The following is an 18,790-nucleotide window of genomic DNA, read 5'->3' as shown; positions in this document are numbered from 1 at the left end:
ATCCTGATTCCCTTCCCAAGAATTATGGGGTGTCCTTTGTCTCTGCTCGATAACACCCTGGAGTTACAGAGCCATTTAGAAACGAATTGGCTCATTTTTCTCCCTCCCCCTTGCTCACGGTGACAGGTCGCCCCAGCCCAGGAGTCATTAAAGGAACGGATTGGACACTTGGCCCATTCCATCTGGCCCGTGTCTGGCTCCACCGGCCTCCCTCTGTCACCAGCAGGCCCTAAAGCTTTCACTCCTCATCAGAGATAACATTTTAGAAGAAAAAAATAGTTGAAATATAGAGAGGTAGGTATTTTATTTTATTCCAAGTATTGTTCCCCCCTTGGATGAAGAACATTGCTTTTTTTTTTTTTTTTCTGAAAACGTTTCCATTTTACACTTCTCTAAATGTACCATACCTAATAGTCCCATGAGCAGATAGTGACAATACTGGGTTTATTTTTCCCCGAATTTGCAAAGCCATGTGCTAAAATTAAACAGACTGCAAGGGACCCCCCTGGGTGGCCCAGTCATTAAGATCCACCTTGAGCTGCAGTGACGCAGGTTCCATTCCTGGGTGGGGAACTAAGACCCCACCTGCTAAGGAGCAACTATGCCTGCATGACCCAGCAAAAGATTTCACACAACACAATGAAGATCCCACGTGCTACAACTAAGACCCCAGGTAGACAAATAAATGAATACATAATTTTTTAAAAAATATAAGTGAAAGTGAAAGTCGCTCAGTCGTGTCCGACTCTTTGCCACCCCTGGGACGCAAACCTGGGTCTCCTGCATCACAGGCAGATTCTTTACAGTCTGAGCCACCAGGGAAGTTAAAATAAACTGACTGCAAGCTGATTGCCAGAGTAGGGCTTCCCAGGTGGCGCTAGTGGTAGAGAACTGCCTGCCAATGCAGGAGATACAAGAGACACGGGTTCAATTCCTGGTGTAGAAGATCCCCTGCAGCAGGGCACAGCAACCCACTCCAGTGTTCTTGCCTGGAGAATCCCACGGACAGAGGAGCCTGGCAGGTTACAAAGAGTCGGACATGACTGAAGCAGCTTCTCATGACTGCAAGAGTAGGACCGAGACAAAACATTTAACCTCCCCGACCTGTTTTCCCATCCACAAGGTTGATAATTCCAACTGCTAAGGTCATTTCAAGGAAAGTGCTTCTTACAATATCTGGAGGTGCCTAGTAGTTATTAATTCTTTTCCATCTACAATGTATTATTGTAAGAGTATTAAGTGCCATTTACTGAGCTTATTTTGTGGCTCAGCTGGTAAAGAATCCGCCTGCAGTGCAGGAGACCTGGGTTCGATCCCTGGGTTGGGAAGATCCCCTGGAAAAGGGAACGGCTACCCACTCCAGTATTCTGGCCTGGAGAATTCCATAGACTGTATAGTCCATGGGGTCAGAAAGAATCAGACACGACTGAGCAATTTTCACTTTCACTTCACACTGAGCTTACATATCTCAGGCTCTCCATGAGGTCGGCATCACTTGTCACAGGGAGTAGCCTGTGCAGTGGTTAAGGCTTTGGCAACACCACTTATTAGCTGGAATGAGACGTCAGGCGAGTCATCTACCCTCGCTGAGCATCCTCCTCTGTGAAATAAGGATGCTAATAAGGATACCACACAGGAACGGAGGAGGGGGTAACATAAGAATATATTTAGAAACCCATTAGGCACAGGGCTTGGAAGGGGGTGAACCAACATCACATTTAATCTTTTTTAAGGTTTTTTTTTAATGTGGACCATTTTTTTTTTAAGTCTACTGAATCTGTTATGATATTGCTTCTGTGGGATCTTAGCCCCCCAACTGGGGATCAAACCTGCACCCGATGCAGTGGAAGGTGAAGTCTTAACCACTGAACCACCAGGGAACTCCCCGTGTGTAATCTTCACAGGAACCTAGGTTACAGTGTCGCTGTCCCTACTAAGAGAGGACCCTGAAACTCACCTACAGTATCTGGTAGAAGTCACATAGCCAGCAAGCAGTAGAGCCAGGAATTAAACTCGGGGGTCTGAGGCCTCTGTACCGCACTGATTTCTGAGTCAAACCAGCTCAGCTTCAGAGAAACCAGTTAGAGCTGCCCCCACACTCGCCCTTGAGGGTGGGTAGCCCTCTGTGCTTACAGGCAGGTAACAGAACAGGGCGACCTTGACCCAGAGGTGAGTCGGATGTTCGAAGCTTCCATGAGCCTCTTCTCCTCCCTCTCCACTCTGCTCTGCGTCTCAGAGGTGAGTCTCAGCTCTAAGAAGAGGCTGGCTGGTCCTCCGCTTCCTGTAGGGAGCAGCCAGTGGGAGGCAGCAGAAGGAGACGGAGGGCAAGAGGAGAGAGAAGCTGGAATATTTATTCCCCCGCTCCCTCCTTCCTCAACCCAAAGCACCCGGTCCTGGTAGCCTCACTTATAGCTACAACTCTCTGAGGTTCCCAAACAGCTCCTTCCTTTGTCCGGTCAAGCTGAGGGCTGATGATGCTTTCCAGAAGCTTCCAGGCTCAGGAAGCTTTACCAGCCCTGAAGGTTTCCTGGCTCCACTCCACCTTGTATGCAGCCCCCAGATTAAACGCCCTCCTCTCCTGCCTGGAGGACTGGCTTTTCACTGAGGTCCTCTGGGGCTAGGCCAGGTGGGCAGGTAGAACAGGTGCCCTGGCCTGGGCTGTCACTCCTCATGCCCCTGAGGTCCCTGTGGTCTTTGGCACAGCTAGCCACACAACTCTCAGGCCAGAGGAAAGAGGGTGGGCCAAGGCTGGAGTTTCTTCGGGCAGGGTTGTGTGGGTCTGGCCTTTCTGCCAGTCGCTGAAGGGCCTGTTTCTTATGGAAAAACCTGAACAAACTCTTTGGCCAAATCAATAGTACTTTTCTTCAGAAGGGTTTCCTCCCAGGATGGATAAGGGTCTCACAGAAGGACTAGCCCAGGCTTGAGGCTAAGATGGTTGGCAGGGTGGAGGGCTTGTCCCTGGGGTGGTATCCGCAAGGGGGGCAGTCAGTGGATAGGTTGGAGCCACTTGTCTTGTCTAAAGGGAGTTAGCCGCAGTTGGGCCATCCAAGGAAGGAGTCCTGGACACAGGAGTGAAGGTGCCTCAGGAGACATCAGAAGGTGTGGTCCACAGGTGGGGGGCCTTACTGTGCCAAGGAGAAAGGCACCAGTGAGTAAGGAATCGAGAGAAAGTCTGAACTCTGGGGATGGAGTTTGCTGGGTGGGGGTGGTCAAGAATGAAGCCAGACCCTATAGGCAGCTGCAGTGCATGTAGAAATCAGGCACAAGTCAAGGCCGGAGCAGTCTTGGCAGAAGGGAGGAGGAAGTTTGCGAAACAGCTGCTGTGAAGACTCCCATGACCCAGCTCACATGCTCCAGATCCTGGGCTTGTAACTTGCTGGTGGGTCTCTTCCTCCCACCTACCCTTAATCCTATTAGGCTGAGGTCACAGAGCCTGGTAATTGACAGAGACAGGATTTAGACCCAAAGTCAACCATGGTGATCCCAGGACACACACTTCTGTTCTGGATGGCTGACCAGAGTAGCAAATCCAGAAGAACTCCTGAAATCTTTAGGTCCCCTCTGTTCATAGTGGAGGATTATTCTCAGACCCACAGAGGACAGAGGTCCTGCTTCGGTAGAGCCTTGACTACAGCACACCAGCCAGGGAGAACAGGGCCTCTCAAGGCAGTTTCGGGATGCATCATCCCCTTAGCCCACTGCCTCTCGTGACGAGGCTGTCTCAGTCCGTTCAGGCGGCTATTACACATATATCACAGACAGAGTAGCTTACAAACAACAGAAATGTGTGCTTCACCATTCTTGAGACTGGTAAATCCAAGATCAAGGTGCCCGTAGATTTGGTGTTAGTGAGGGCCCAGTTTCTGGCTCAGAGATGGCCTCTTTCTCAGCGTAACCTCATGGTATAGAAGAGACTAGGGAGCTCTCTGGAGTCTCTGTAATAAGGGCAGGAATCCCATTCATGAGGCTTCGCCCCCAGGACCTAAGCACCTCCCAAAGGCCGCGCCCCCTAATACCATCCCTTGAGGAGGAGTGCTAGCATTTCAACATATGAATCCTAAGGATGGCACAAACATTCGGTCTATGGAGGAGGGACTGTCATTTCCTTCAGCACTCACTGCAGTGTGTCTTCATCATCAAGCATCCCTGAGGCCCCAAGGGACATCCATACCCTCTGGGCCTTTGTTTCCTTTATTGAAATCCTGGATCCAAACTGGGTGATGGCCACTGTCTGAGATCTTCTCCCTTTCATTCTGTTAGAAAGATGCCCACAGCCCAGAATTTCCTAAGGAGGCGAGAGAAGAAGGAAAAGATTCTGCTTTCTCTGATAAGCCAGGAAAGGATCATTAAGCACTCAAAAGTGTAAAGCCACACAAAAATGCTTAATAATTGCCAGAGATTATTTGTGAGGACTAGCAGAGAGAAAAGAAATGGAGGAAATGAACAATTTCAAGCCTGCAAAGTGGTTTTGCTCCCAGAGGACCCAAGAAAGACACTTCAAGTTCAACTCCCTTTGAAGACAAAATGAAAGATTTTGAAGCCAAGGGATGGGAGCTGCAGGGTAGGGGGAGCGAGTAGAGGATGGCTGGCTTCACTGGAGAAGGATGGAAGGACGTAGGTCAATACCATTCCCTAAGGAAATGGGCAGGGCCATGCTGAATGATCCCAGCCCCCAGCCCCTATTTGAAAAGAGACTTTTAAACAACAAAATGAGAGCAAAATGTTTACCAGAAACATTACAGAACAGGGATTAATATCATTATATTCAAAGATATCATATAAATAGATAAGAAAAAACCATTAACTCCTAGTGGAAAAATGAGCAAAGAACTGACAGTTTATAAAAGGAAAAAAAAAAAAATGAATTTCACTCTCTCTGAATAAAACTGCATAAAAAGAAAAAACATAGTCATTCATTTAACAAACACAGAGCACTTTATGTTCAGCATTAAAATAGATTTTAAGGATATGGAGACAACTAAGTCAAGGACCTCAATCCCAAGGATCTTATTTGTTGTCAAATGAGGAGGAGATATACACTAACAATTACGGTAAAACACAGTTGGCTTCATAGAAACTTCAACAGGGAGTGACTGACTCCCAGCATCCGAGGAGTGCGGGGAAGTTTCTTGGAAGGCCAGGGAGAAAGATATTTGAATGAGTCTTGAAGGGTTCTGTAGAAGTTAGCTAGGTAGACACAGAGAAGGCAGAAAATTCCAGGTAGAGGGAATTGTATATATGTGGTTGACAAAATCACTGCCCCCAAAGATGCCTACATCCTAATCCCCAGGATCTGTGAATTTGTTGTCTGACATGACAAAAGGGACTTTGCAGAAGTGATCAAGGTTAAGGACCTTGGGATGGAGAGATTAGCCTAGGTTACCCCAGTGAAAGTGAAAGCGTTAGTCCTTCAGTCATGTCCAACTGTTTGCGACCCCATGGAGTGTAGCCCGCCAGGCTCTTCTGTCCATGGAATTCTCCAGGCAAGAATACTGGAGTGGGTAGCCATTCCCTTCCCCAGGGCATCTTCCCCTGGAGGATCAAACCTGGGTCCCCTGCATCACTGGCAGATTCTTCACCATTTGAGCCACCAAGGAAGCCCAGAAATTATCCACATGAGCCCCATCTAATCACATGGATCCTTAAAATCAGAGACTTTCCTGGCTGTGATCAGAGGGACATGTGATACACAAGAGGACCAAAGAGATGCAACATTGCCAGATCTAAAGGTAGAGGAGAGGGGCCAAGGCATGTGACAGGCCCCAGATGCTGAACAGATAAGGAAAGAGATTCTCCCTAGAACGAAAGGAGAGAAGCCCGGCCAGCACATGGTTTGAGCTCAGGAAGACATGTTTCAGACTTCCAGCTCAGTGAGGAATGTCACATAAGAAATTCAAGCTGTTTCAAGCCACCAAATTTGGGGTAATTTGTTACAGCAACAATAAGAAACGAATACACGGTGCAAAAGTATATAAGACAGAAATTCAGGGAGATCCCCGGTGGCCCAGTGACTGAGGATGCCCCGTTCCCAATGCAGGGGGCCCAGTTTCAGTCCCTGGTTAGAGAACTAGATCCCGCATGACGCAATTAAGAGTTCTCATGCCACAACTAAAGATCCTGCATGCCACAACTAAAACCTGGCAGAGCCAAAGGAAAAAAACACACACGAATGTATATGGGAGGAACTACAGTGAGAACAGCCTTCCCAAGTGGCACTAGTGGTAAAGAACCCACCTGCCAACGCAGGAGACGTAAGAGATGTGGGTTCACTCTCTGGGCTGGGAAGATCCTCTTGGAAAAGGGCATGGCAACCTACTCCAGGATTCTTGCCCAGAGAACCCCATGGACAGAGGAGCCTGGTGGGCTACAGTCCACAGAGTCACAGAGAGTCGGACACGACTGAGTGACTAAGCACCAAGGCATGCACAGTGAGATCAGGGGTGTGCTCTGTAGTATTTATTGACTACCTGCCAAAGATCAGTTCCTCTTTTCTGCTTTGCACAAGATCCAGTGCCCCCCATTTGGGGGCTCATAGACCAGGAGAAGACACAGACCGGTGAAAGAAAAGTGACAAAGGGCTCAAGGGAGGGCAAGACCAGGGTGCCTGGAGGCCTGGGTCACGGCTCCATTGGGAGGGGGACCATTGGGTTGGTTGGGTCTGGTAGAGTAAGCAGCCACTGGCCTAGGAGAAGGGCCTTCCAGGCTGAGGAACAACATGAACTAAAACAATGAAAATATCTCAGCATCTTTGGGGCATGAAAATCCATAAATCCAGGTAGACCATGTCCTGAGGTCAGGATGGGGGTGACAAGTAGGGGTTCCCGTGACCAGGTGGAGGACAAGGACTCTTGCCACCTACGGCCCTCTGTCTCCATGTTTTCCACTAGCAGGGTCATCTCTCCCCGTCATTGAGACGAAACCAAAGTAGCTCAAATAGCAGGAATGGACCTGGTTCCAGAATTAAACTCCAGTTACCTAAAGCCCTCCAATCCTGGAGAAAGTTCAGCCCAGAAGCCTAGAGCAGGCCTGAACCTTCTGGTCAAGGAGCTGCAGCTGTGTGGGACTAAGGCAGAGGGTGGTGAGAAGACAGGTCGTGGCCACTGAAGGCTCCTTCCCACCAGAGGCCAGGCTCTGGTTTCCTGCGTCTTCGGAGTGCAGGCAGAATCAGTAGTTTCCACCACTGCCTGGACACCCCCTAGAACGCCCCTCAGCACTTTGGCAAAAGGTGACTCCTTCTTCCTTCCTTCTGGGCCCATGAGGCTAATCATAAAATACTCTCTGCTTCCCAGTCCATAGGAGAAAATGCCTTCTAAATCCATTAAGTTGCTAATGCGTACGTTCGCAGACCAGAAAGAAAGGTGCCGGATTGATGGATGTACTTGTCATATTTATGGTTTGTAGCCATGTGATTAATGGGCTTTGTGGTTTATAATGCAATGCTCATTTCACTCTCCTCTTTAAGCCTCGGGTGATGTATAGGACCCAGCATTGCTGTTGCATTTCAATGGCATAACAGTGATAACATTTTATCACCCTGGATTATCAATTAGTCTCCTTTGAGAGAAGTCGGTCCCAGATTCAGTATAAGGACAGGATGGGGAGACGGGGATGCCCCTTGAGAGCATCTGTGGCCTTGCCATCTGGAGATCACAGCCTTTCTCCCTGAGAACCGCGTCCCAGTTCATCTCTAAGACGAGAGGCCACAGGCCTTTGGAGACAGGAGGGCAGGAGCTGGACCATCTACCCCAGAGCCTCCTCTCATCCCTCACCAGGCTGCCCTGTGGCTCCTTGGGTCTCTTTACGTCCTCCCCACCCTCTCTGATTCGGCTTCCACACGCAGCCTCCAGAGGAACTCTTATGAATTGTCCTTGCCCGCCGCCCCACCCCCCACCAAATTCATCTGTTACAGCCTTAACCCTCAGGACCTCAGAATGTGAATGCCCTGGACATAGACCTTTTTTTAAAAAAACTTTTTATTTTGTATTGGGGTATGGCCAATTAACGATGTTGTGATAGTTTTAGGTGAACAGTGAAGAAACTCAGCATACTTATACAGGTATCTGTTCTCCCCCAGACTTCCGTCCCATAACAGTGAGCAGAACTCCATGTGCTGTTCCGTGGTTCTTTAAAGAGGCAATTAAGTTACAAAGAGGTCCTCAGGGTGGGCCCTAATCCCTTGTGACTGATGTCCTTATAAGGAGAGAGATTAGGACACAGACACACACAGAAGGACAACCACGGGAAGACACTGGGAGAAGACGGGCATCTGCAAACCAAGGAGAGCGGCCTCAGGAGAAACCAGCCCTGCCAACACCTTGATCTTGGACTTCTAGCCGCCAGAACTGTGAGGACAGAAATTCCACTGCGTAAGTCCCCCAAGTCTGGGTGCTTGGTTGTGGCAGCGTGAGCAGAATACAAGGACGCCCTTTCACATTCACACCCTTTCCTAAAACCTCCACTGTCTTCATTACATTCTCGCTGTGTGGCCTCGGGCATCCCAGTTAGCCTGCCTGAGCCTCAGTTTCCTCATCTGTAGAATGGGATGAATAACAATTACCTGAAGAGCGGTTGAAAGTGTTAAACCGCCTTGGCCCAGGAGCTGAGAGACACCCTGGCTGCAGCCACGAAGAACACGACTGTCGGGCAGAAGGCATGATTCCTCTGCCACTTCTCTGCACTCGTCCCATTGCACCCGTGCCTGTTCTCTGCTCACAGGCCTTGTCTCACCGGGGTGGGGAAGTTCATTTAGGGCAGGAAATGAACTTCTCATTTCCCTCTATCACCCACACCTAGTGCAGGGTCGGCACACAGCAGGTGCACGATGTGAGGTCCTGGAAGGGCCGAGGGCAAGCTGAGCAGGAACCGGGGAATAGCTGGGGAGACCCTGGGAACCAGACAGGGCCCAGCCAGGTAGGAAGGCCTGTTGTGGGTCTCGCCTACTCACCTGCTGTTGCCTACCACCTCCACTTTGATCTCATCCTCTCTCTTGACCTCCAGCCCCTGTTCCACTTCTGCCCTTGGTCCTTCATCCCACAGATATGAACCAACACCCACAATGTGCCAGGTGCTAGATACACACAGAGAGGGCTCCTGCCTTTGTGAGCAGCAGCTGGTGGGACTTCCAGTAATACATAAGTCAGTGCATAGATGCACAATTCCAAGTCTGACAAGACCTAGGAAGACCAAACAGGGAAATGAGGACCAAAACAGCAAGGGAGACCCATTCCAGACCCGGTGTTAGGGGAACTTCTCCAAGGAACTGGTGTTCAAGCTCAAGGCAAAAATATAGTCAGGAATGAAGGCTGGATTTCAGGCCCTACTTGCGCCCTGTGACAGGCAGCCTCTTGTGCAGTTAACAACCTGTGCAACCACACACAGTATACGAGGGTCCCATTTCCGGATGTGCTGAGCCAACCAGACTTCCTGATTTTGAACTCCTGTGCTTCCTAGGGCCTAAGTTCAGTTGCATCATTTGTCCCCTCCCACTCTTGGCTACTGAGATGACACTCTACCCCATAGGTTTGGCTCTTGATTCTGGAAAGCAGACATTGGTTTGAGCTCCTGGCTGGTGTTTCTGGGAGCAAGTGTCAGCCCCAAACAAGAGCACACAGAGACCGAAGTGGAACATTCATCAGTGATAAGAAGTCAGCACACAGAGAAAGCAAAAGGGAACACTGGCTGGGAGCCCCTTGAGGCTGGGACCACACCGCTGTCACCTCTGGATCCCCAGCAGTCACCTGACGGCTGGCACAGAACAGGCATGAAGCAACACTGATGCATGGGGAGGAAGGCTGAGGGAGGGGCAGTGTGGTGGGAAGAGAGAGGGAGGAAAGCAAAACCTTGGGGACAAGAACCCAGGCAAGCAGTCAGAGCAGCAGATCCACAGGACAAGGGTGGAAGAGGGACCGAAATTAAGGCCACGGGTGTCATCCAGGTGAGAGATGACAGTGAGATCAGTGAACACAGTCAGGACATCATTAAGATCGACCTGCTGCCAGATGGTGCTAGTGGTAAAGAACCTGCCGGCCAACGCAGGAGACCTAGGAGAGGTGAATTGGATCTCTGGGTCAGGAATATCCCCTGGAGGAGTGCATGGCAACCCACTCGAGTATTCTTGCCTGGAGAATCCCATGGACAGAGAAGCCTGGCGGGCTACCATCCATGGGTCACACAGAGTCGGACATGACTGAAGCAACTTAGCACACATACACACTAATGGACTGGATGTGAACTGGTAAGGGAAGAGGAGGACTTACGGATCCTTTCTGAGGCTCTGACTTGAATAAGCATGCGTGCTCAGTTTCTCGGTTGTGTGACCCCATGGACTGTAGCCCATCAGACTCCTCTGTCCATGGCATTCTCCAGACAAGAATACTAGAATGGATTGCGATGCCCTTCTCCAGGGGATCTTCCCAACCCAGGGATCAAACCTGTGTCTCTTTCATCTCCTGCCAATGATTCTTTACCATGGAGTCACCATCGAAGCCCTGGGTGGATAGTAAAATCACTTACTAAGATGGAGAAGACAGAGAGAAAAGCAGACTAGGGCCAGGGATGAAAGGAAGTAGAATCTTGAATTAAGATTTGGAGTTGTAAGTTTGAAATATTTGTGAAATATACAAGTAGAAATAGGCGACTGTCAGGCAAATAACTGGATATACATATCCTAGGTTCAAATATGCATGGGCTGAAGGTATAAACTCTTCAAAGAGTTTCACAGTAAAGGAGAGTAAAGAAAGAGAGAAGATGACACTTCCCTGATGGTCCAGTGGCTGAGACTCCATGCTCCCAATGCAGGGGGCACGAGTTCAATCCCTGTTCAGGGGACTAAGAGTTTGCATGTTGCAACTAAAGAAGGAGAAAAGATCCCACATGCCTTAACTGGACTTCCTTGGTGGCTCAGACAGTAAAGAATCTGTCTACAATGGAGGAGACCCAGGTTCGATCCCTGGGTCAGGAAGGTCCCCTGGAGAAGGGAATGGCTACCCACTCTAGTATTCTTGCCTGGAGAATTCCATGGTCAGAGGAGCCCGGTGGGCTACAGTCCATGGGGTCACAAAGAGTCAGACACGACTGAGCAACTAACACACACACACGTGACTTAACTAAAGATCCCATGGGCCACAACTAAGACCTGACACAGTCAAATAAATAAATAAAATTTTAAAATAAATATTTTTTAAAAAGAAAAGGGAGAAAGAGCCACAGGAGGGAAATTTGGATTCAAAGAAGGGTTTTGTTTAAGATGAAAACTATTACAGCGTATTTGTACGATGATGGAAAGGATTCAGAGTTTAGAAGGAACGCCTGATGCTGCAGGAGAGGAACAAGCAGCTGCAATGCTGTCCTCAAGAAGACAGAGGGGCGACCTTGGATAGGACAGCTCATCAATCATACCAGGAAGGAAACAGATGTGGACAGAGATATGAGCCTCGCCTCTGTGAGATGCTCAGCCTACGTGGAAATTACACCTACTGCCCACCTGATCCCAGACTGACTCAGCTGCTTCTCACCTGTCTTCCTGGCCCAGAACTAGTGCCCTGCCCTGACCATGCTCTCTGTTTATTCCTGGAAGACCTGGGGGTCCCTAGCATGATTCCTCTGCACACCCAGCCTTTCAACAACTAGCCTCCATTCTCAGAGCTCCCATCCCTGTGATGTGCCAACAAGCAGAGCACCGGGCTGGCACCGATGGACAGGAGGACATGGCCATGTCCTTGGTGGACACCAGGAAGCTTTGGGAGGCTGGCAGCCCCAGGAACGTCTACACAAAATCAGGGACTTCTTGCCAAATGTTAATGAAGTATCTGAATAGAAAATTAAAATGCTGCTGTCCCCATTCTCTGCTGCCTCTCTTCCCTGAACCACGCCCCTTCCACTGCCCTGTATCCCTGAAATTAGAGGCGCAAGACCAACTGGGTTTGTCCGCCGAAGTCAGGGGCAGCTGTGATTGAAAAGGGAAATGGGAGAGCACCAAACATCACAGAGGCATCCGAGGAATGCCAGCCAGGGAGATGCAGCCAGTGGTCTCTGCAGATCCTCTCAGCTGGGGCATTCATCCAAGTGAGTCTGAATGCACAATGGCTGGCAGAGGGGTTAGGCACAGTAGGGGACATTCCCATTGGCCCCAAATTTGGGGGGTAAACTTCCTGGTCTTCTTAACAGGCAGTTGCCACAAACGAAGCTCAGCTGCCTGGGGAACTGGGGCCAAAGGAGAGCCAGCCTCGGCTCTGCAGGTGCCATCCTGATGCTACTGCTGTCCAAAGGACCGTCTCCCAGCCAGAGGCTGACAGTTAACCAGAAAGCCATGGTTAACTATTGGTAAGTATTTCAAAATGACAGAAAATAGAGTGAAGTCCCTACCTTTAATGAGTCAGGAAGAGTGTGAGCCCTGACTTAACAAAACCTCAATGACTTGAAAAGATGCATGCACCCAACGTCGTTCATAGCAGCACTGTTTACAATAGCCAAGACATGGAAGCAACCAAATGTCCATCAAGAGATAAATGGATAAAGATTTCGTGTATATATACACAGTGGAATATTACTCAGCCATAAAAAAGAAGGAAAGAATGCCATTTGCAGCAACATGTATGGACCTAGAAATTATCATGCTAAGTGAAGTCAGACAGAGAAAGACAAATCATGTGATATCACATGTGGAATCTTAAAAATTATACAAATGAACTTACAAAATAGAGATTCACAAACATAGAGAACAAATGTATGGTTGCCAAAGGGGGAGAGGGGAGAGGAGGTATAAAGTAGGAATTTGGGATTAACAGATACACACCCATTGTATGTGAAATAAATAACAAGGACCTACTGTATAGCATAGGGAATTATATTCAATACCTTGCAATAAGATAAAAGAAAAGAATCTGAAAAATATATATGTATTTGATGTATAAGTGAATCACTTTGCTGCATACCTGAAACATTGTAGATCTACTATACTTAAATTTTAAAAAGTAATAATAGAAAAATACCTGAATGAATCTGTCTCCCTGTCTCTTTCTCCTCTTCTGCTCTCTCCCTTACATTTTCCTTCTTTCTCTCTCCTCCTGAGTCTTGCCTCACCAATACCACTTCCTTTTACTATTTTTCTTTCTCCACTGCCATGGTCCTTTTCTTCTTCCCTCCCCCCCTCCTTCTAAAATGATCAGAAGAGGAATGTATGCCTATTTGCTAATCAGTCTCTAGTCCATACCTATTTGTGTCAAGCCTGGAAGTAAAATCACTAGATAATACTATAGATACATTTATACCAAATCCACACAACAACTCAGAAAGGTAATAAAATAATAGTAATAAAAAAGATACTCTGTGTGCCTACTGTGTGTCAAATGCTTTTCAAAATACTTTCACAAGTATTAAAACACATTTAATCCTCAATAACTCTAAGGTCAAGGGCTATGATTTCCCCTATTTTAGGAATGAAAAAAATTGAGGCACACAATTTTGTTCATTAGAGGGTCAAACTTCAAATTCAAGTAGTCTGGATTCAAAGCCTGTGCCATTGAGACTCAAAGAGGTTGAGTGACTTAGCTAAAGTCACAGAGCTGAGAATTAGTATGGTTGGGATGCAAGCTCAGGAATGTCTGATCCCAAAGCCCAATTCCTGCTCCCCATCAGAGTGCAATATATGTGATCCCTGCTCCTAATTTGGCATGCACAAGAGAAGGACATTCTACACTTTGTGAAATTTCTTGTCAAATTTTCTTTTTCTTTTATAGGTGACCCTTGATCAACTTTTATAGGACCATAAAGAAAGCTGAGCACTGAAGAATTGATGCTTTTGAACTGTGGTGTTGGAAAAGATTCTTGAGAGTCCTTGGACTGCAAGGAGATCAAACCAGTCAATTCTAAAGGAAATCAGTCCTGAATATTCATTGGAAGGACTGGTGCTGAAACTGGAGCTCCAATACTTTGGCCACCTGATGCAAAGAACTGAGTCACTGGAAAAGACCTTGATGCTGGGAAAGATTGAAGGCAGAAGGAGAAGGGGATGACAGAGGATGAGATGGTTGGATGGCATCACTGACTTGATGAGCATGAGTTTGAGCAAGCTCTGGGAGTTGGTGATGGACAGGGAGGCCTGGTGTGCTGCAGTCCATGGGATCGCAAAGAGTCGGACATGACTGAACGACTGAATTGAACTGAACTTGATCAACTATTTTCTGTGGATCCCAGACTATGATTAGAATTAAAAATTCCCTACGCCTTAGCTTACCAGAATTCCTCTCCTCAAAGAATGCATGCAAGCATGCAGTTAAGTATACTTCCATCTAAAATTTCCATGAACAGATGCTAATCTTTTTTTCCCTTTGAGGATTTGTAAGTACCAGTGGTTCACATATATTATTAGATATTCACATGCAGTTAATCTCCATATTTTGAGTGCCCATTACATGTTAGAGATGATGTTTCCCAGCCCTCAAAGAGCTCCCAGTCTGAAAGAGCATGTAAGTCAGGGCCACCAACACTCTGTCAAGGCAAAAAAGTGATAGGAGCCTTAAAACTGGAACAGATAAGTACTACAGTGGGAACTTGGGGGCTAGAAAGATCCTGGAAGGCTTTATTGGAGAGGAATGCTAGAGTTAGGGTCCTAAGATGCACTAGATTTCAATACTTCCTTTTTTGTAGAGTCTCAGCATCATCTTTGAAAACTCTGTATATATGAGGATGTAGAAAGTTGCAGAGACTGGACATACTCTGTGTCATGTCTAGAAGATGGCTTTTTACTACTGTTAACCCCGCATGCCCACCTGACACCTATCACTTTATGTAAGATAATTGGTCTCTTTTTCCTAAAAAGAGAAGAAAAAATAATCTAGATTTTCTGTGTTTTTCTAAAGCTTCCTAGACATCTCAATGCCAGAAAAACAGGCTAATCTTAAAACACCGTTCTTATCAAGTCTCTTCTAGGTTTAAAATTCAATGCCTCTGTACTCCACAAGCCTGCAAGATTCTGTTCAAACACATCAGCCTGGCATTAAGATCTTCCATGATGTGTTTCCAAATTACGCTTCTGGTTTTAACTCTAACATAACAGCATATGCATTCACTATAGGTATCTATGAGAGTGAGCCATGTGCTGAAAAAGAACACAGAATTCTCTGAGATTCCATTAAGGAAGAAATAAACAAGTGCTTCAGGTAGTTGAGCAAACCATAAAGACCTAGGATATTGCCCACTGTGCTTCCCTGATGGCTCAGCAATTAAGAATCTACCTGCAGTGCAGGTGACACATGAGACACAGGTTTAATCCCTGGGTCAGAAAGAGCCCCTGGAGGAAGAAATGACAACCCACTCCAGTATGCTTGCCTGAAAAGTCCAGAGGGGACCTGGAGGGCTACAATCCATGGGGTCACAAAGAGATGGACCTGACTGAGCGACTGAGCACACACACACATACACACTCCCCACCAAACTTTCCCTTTCCCCCTGAATTGTCCCATCTTCTGCCTAAAGAGTGGACTATAAGTAGGAAAAAAAAAAAGAATCAAACACTGAAACAGGTGGACTTGGCATCCAGGAAGCAAATTAGCACACTTTAGTTGGTCTAATACAACAAATAATTCAACCATGTGATTCAATCATTATGAGATGTCTACTAAGTATTGAGCACAATGTAACATAATACAGTAAACCATTTGTGAGACTTAACGATCAGATACAATGTGGACATCCTAGGGGGAGTACTTGATCAGTTCAGTTCAGTTCAGTCGCTCAGTCTTGTCCGACACTCAGTCGTGTCCGACTCTTTGTGACCCCATGAATCGCAGCACGCCAGGACTCCCTGTCCATTACCAACTCACAGAGTTTACTCAAACTCATGTTCATCAAGTCGGTGATGCCATCCAGCCATCTCATCCTCTGTTGTCTCCTTCTCCTCCTGCCTCCAATGCCTCCCAGCATCAGGGTCTTTTCCAATGAGTCAGCTCTTCGCATCAGGTGGCCAGAGTATTGAAGTTTCAGCTTCAGCATCAGTCCTTCCAATGAACACCCAGGACTTATCTCCTATAGGATGGACTGGTTGGATCTCCTTGCAGTCCAAGGGACTCTCAAGAGTCTTCTCCAACACCACAGTTCAAAAGCATCAATTTTTTGGCACTCGGCTTTCTTCACAGTCCAACTCTCACATCCATACATGACCACTGGAAAAACCATAGCCTTGACTAGACGGACCTTTGTTGGCAAAGCAATGTCTCTGCTTTTCAATATGCTATCTAGGTTGGTCATAGCTTTCATTCCAAGGAGCAAGCGTCTTTTAATTTCATGGCTGCAATCACCATCTGCAGTGATTTTGGAGCCCCCCAAAAATAAAGTCTGACACTGTTTTCACTATTTCCCCAGCTATTTCCCATGAAGTGATGGGACCAGACGCCATGATCTCAGTTTTCTGAATGTTAAGCTTTAAGCCAACTTTTCCACTCTCCTCTTTCACTTTCATCAAGAGGATTTTTAGTTCCTCTTCACTTTCTGCCATAAGGGTGGTGTCATCTGCATATCTGAGGTTATTGATATTTCTCCTGGCAATCTTGATTCCAGCTTGTGCTTCTTCCAGCCCACTGTTTATCATGATGTACTCTGCATATAAGTTAAATAAGCAGGGTGACAATATACAGCCTGGGTGTACTCCTTTTCCTATTTGATAACCCAGTGATAATAATAGTCCAGCACTGCAGATGGAACCACAGTCCAAAAGCTCACAGAGACAAGAAATAAAACATATTACCATCAATGAATTTAATTTCTCTCTTAAGTTTCATTTCGTTTGATGGCAGAAACTAAATGTCACTCAGTTTCTAGTCTACTTTTCTCCTGGGTAGTTCCAATATTCTCAAGAGCTAAAACAGTCAAAGCACAAGTATAAGGAGCTTCAATCTGATCCTCAGACTGAAACGGAGCAGGACCCTATTGCCTGCCCTGCATGACCTCTGCCTGCCTTTTGTCTGTGGAAAACTTTAGTCAAAGAATAAGTTTAATCAGAAAAATGAGAAATGCAGAAACAAAGGAAAACAGTCAGAGGAGACTAAATAATAATAATGTAGTCATCAAACATAGTCAAGGGCCTTTAGTTCCTTCTCAAGGACTACAAATAATATCCTGAGCCATATCCTGTGAGCTGTCTTATAGATACTGAAACCCCAGGTGGAAGATGTTAACTACATGATGTCAACTTCTGTACCCACAACATAAGCCTCCACAATTCCAAGAACTGGCCTCAAAGAAATGGAAACAAACTAACCCTGGAACTGAAGATTAACTGTACCTGAAACGACCAAGATGACCTGATCAGACCACTGATGACCAATTTGAAGATGACCATCAGAGCTGACTGCTGTTTTTCTGCATGTATCCCCCCCTGGTTTCTATCTATAAAAGCTCTTGGCCCACTGGCTACCAGTGGGGTGGGGGGGGGGTGGTGATGGGAAAAGGGAGTCGTTGGCCTTTGGACAGATGCCTGCCACCCTCTCCCAGACACCCAGTTGCCAGTATCTGAAATAAAGCAACCTTTCCTTTTCACCAACTTGGCCTGTTTTTTGGTTTTTGAGCAGTGAGCAGCCAGACCCCACACATACTTTCAGTAATAAGACATTATTATCTAACCATGTGGCATCTTCAGACAAGGCAATGTTGTGTGTCTTTGTCCTAGCAGCCAAACCTCCAGGTTCTCTCATGGCTAGATTCCACTCAGAGCCTCCAGACAACTTTCTTGGGGGAGACTGAAACTTTTCTTGATCTCTGTGATACAGGTGGGATCCAGAAAAGTCATTTTTTGCTCTCCAGGAAACTTACAAGACTCAGCCAGTAACTTCTGCCTGACAGACCCCTGACAGACACCTGACAGACAGACACCTGACAGACAGACCCCTGACAGATACCTGACAGACACTTGACAGACACAGACACCTGACAGACACCTGACAGACAGACCCCTAACAGACCCCTGACAGACAGCTGACAGACAGACCCCTGACAGCTGACAGACAGACCCCTGACAGACAGCTGACAGACAGACACCTGATAGACCCCTGACAGACAGAACCCCTGACAGACAGAACCCCTGACAGACAGACCCCTGACAGACAGCTGACAGACAGACACCTGATAGACCCCTGACAGACAGACCCCTGACAGACACCTGACAGACACCTGACAGACCCCTGACAGATAGACCCCTGACAGACACCTGACAGACAGACACCTGACAGACCCCTGACAGACAGACACCTGACAGACCCCTGACAGACCCTTGACAGATAGACCCCTGACAGACACCTGACAGATAGACCCCTGACAGACCCCTAACAGACCCCTGACAGATAGACCCCTGACAGACACCTGACAGACAGACCCCTGACAGACCCCTGACAGACAGACACCTGACAGACCCCTGACAGACCCCTGACAGATAGACCCCTGACAGACACCTGACAGACCCCTGACAGACACCTGACAGACCCCTGACAGACAGAACCCCTGACAGACAGTTGACAGACAGACACCTGATAGACCCCTGACAGACACCTGACAGACCCCTGACAGACAGAACCCCTGACAGACAGTTGACAGACAGACACCTGATAGACCCCTGACAGACAGACCCCTGACAGACACCTGACAGACCCCTGACAGACACCTGACAGACCCCTGACAGACAGAACCCCTGACAGACAGACACCTGATAGACCCCTGACAGACACCTGACAGACCCCTGACAGACAGAACCCCTGACAGACAGTTGACAGACAGACACCTGATAGACCCCTGACAGACAGAC

This window comes from Dama dama, chromosome 22 (genome assembly GCF_033118175.1).
Source record: "Dama dama isolate Ldn47 chromosome 22, ASM3311817v1, whole genome shotgun sequence".
Classification (NCBI taxonomy): Eukaryota; Metazoa; Chordata; class Mammalia; order Artiodactyla; family Cervidae; genus Dama; species Dama dama.
The sequence above is the reverse complement of the archived record's forward strand: the minus strand, read 5'-3'. Positions refer to the sequence as shown.